This window comes from Mesoplodon mirus, assembly GCF_964341445.2.
Source record: "Mesoplodon mirus genome assembly, chromosome: 8".
In the NCBI taxonomy this organism is placed as follows: Eukaryota; Metazoa; Chordata; class Mammalia; order Artiodactyla; family Ziphiidae; genus Mesoplodon; species Mesoplodon mirus.
Genome location: NC_138984.1, coordinates 30,783,408 through 30,784,517, shown reverse-complemented (window position 1 = coordinate 30,784,517; position 1,110 = coordinate 30,783,408). Strand labels below are relative to the sequence as shown.

At 43.3% G+C, this 1,110-nt stretch overlaps 1 pseudogene across 1 annotated transcript; it reads left to right on the top strand.

Moving 5' to 3' along the window:
- The first annotated feature begins 245 nt into the window (after positions 1 to 245).
- On the top strand, positions 246 to 661 carry LOC309809395 (mitochondrial import inner membrane translocase subunit TIM14-like; annotated as a pseudogene). The gene has a single exon. The product of its transcript is annotated as a mitochondrial import inner membrane translocase subunit TIM14-like (transcript).
- The last annotated feature ends 449 nt before the right edge of the window (positions 662 to 1,110 follow it).

Here is a 1,110-nt window from a genome sequence, read left to right as displayed (position 1 = left end):
TGGCGCAGTGGTTGAACGTCCGCCTGCCGATGCAGGGGGCAGGGGTTCGTGCCCCGGTCCGGGAAGATCCCACGTGCAGCGGAGCGGCTGGGCCCGTGAGTCATGGCCGCTGAGCCTGCGCATCCGGAGCCTGTGTTCCACAACGGGAGAGGCCCCAACAGTGAGAGGCCCGCATACCGCAAAAAAAAAAAAAAAAAAACTTCAATGAGGGTGGTAGAAGTGTAGAATTGGTGGGGTGGGATGAACCGTGCTCCTGGTGGAAGCAGAGGAGCCGAGCGGGAACCATGGCCAGTACAGTGGTAGCAGTTGGATTGACCATTGCTGCTGCAGGATTTGCAGCCCGTTATGCTTTGCAAGACTTGAAGCATATGGAGCCTCAAGTGAAACAAGTTTTTCAGGAGCCTCAAGTGAAACAAGTTTTTCAAAGTCTACCGAAATCTGCCTTCAGTGGTGGCTATTACAGAGGTGGGTTTGAACCCAAAATGACAAAACAGGAAGCAGCATTAATACTAGGTGTAAGCCCTACTGCCAATAAGGGAAAAATAGATACGCTCATTGACAAATTATGCTTTTAAATCACCCAGATAAGGGAGGATCTCCTTATACAGCAGCCAAAATCAATGAAGCTAAAGATTTACTAGAAGATGAAGCTAAAAAATGAAGTAAATGTATGATGAATTTTAAGTTCCTACTCATTTATGTATATGCGTACCGGCTTTTTATAATAAAAGGCCGCAAAGCTACACATTTTAAAAATTGGCATAAGCTAAATCAAAGCCTTCATATAAATTTGAGGATTTAAAATCAGATTATAGAATATTTGTAGGTCAATACTCAATAATTATGGGTAAATGCATGCCATTTGAAGTGTTGTTCATTAAAAAAAAAACTACAATGAGGTGTCACCTCACATCAGTCAGAATGGCCATTATCAAAAAATCTACAAACAATAAATGCTGGAGAGAGTGTGGAGTAAAGGGAACCCTCTTGCACTGCTGGTGGGAATGTAAATTGATACAGCCACTATGGAGGTTCCTTAAAAAACTAAAAATAGAACTACCATACACCCAGCAATCCCACTACTGGGCATATACTCTGAGAAAACCATAA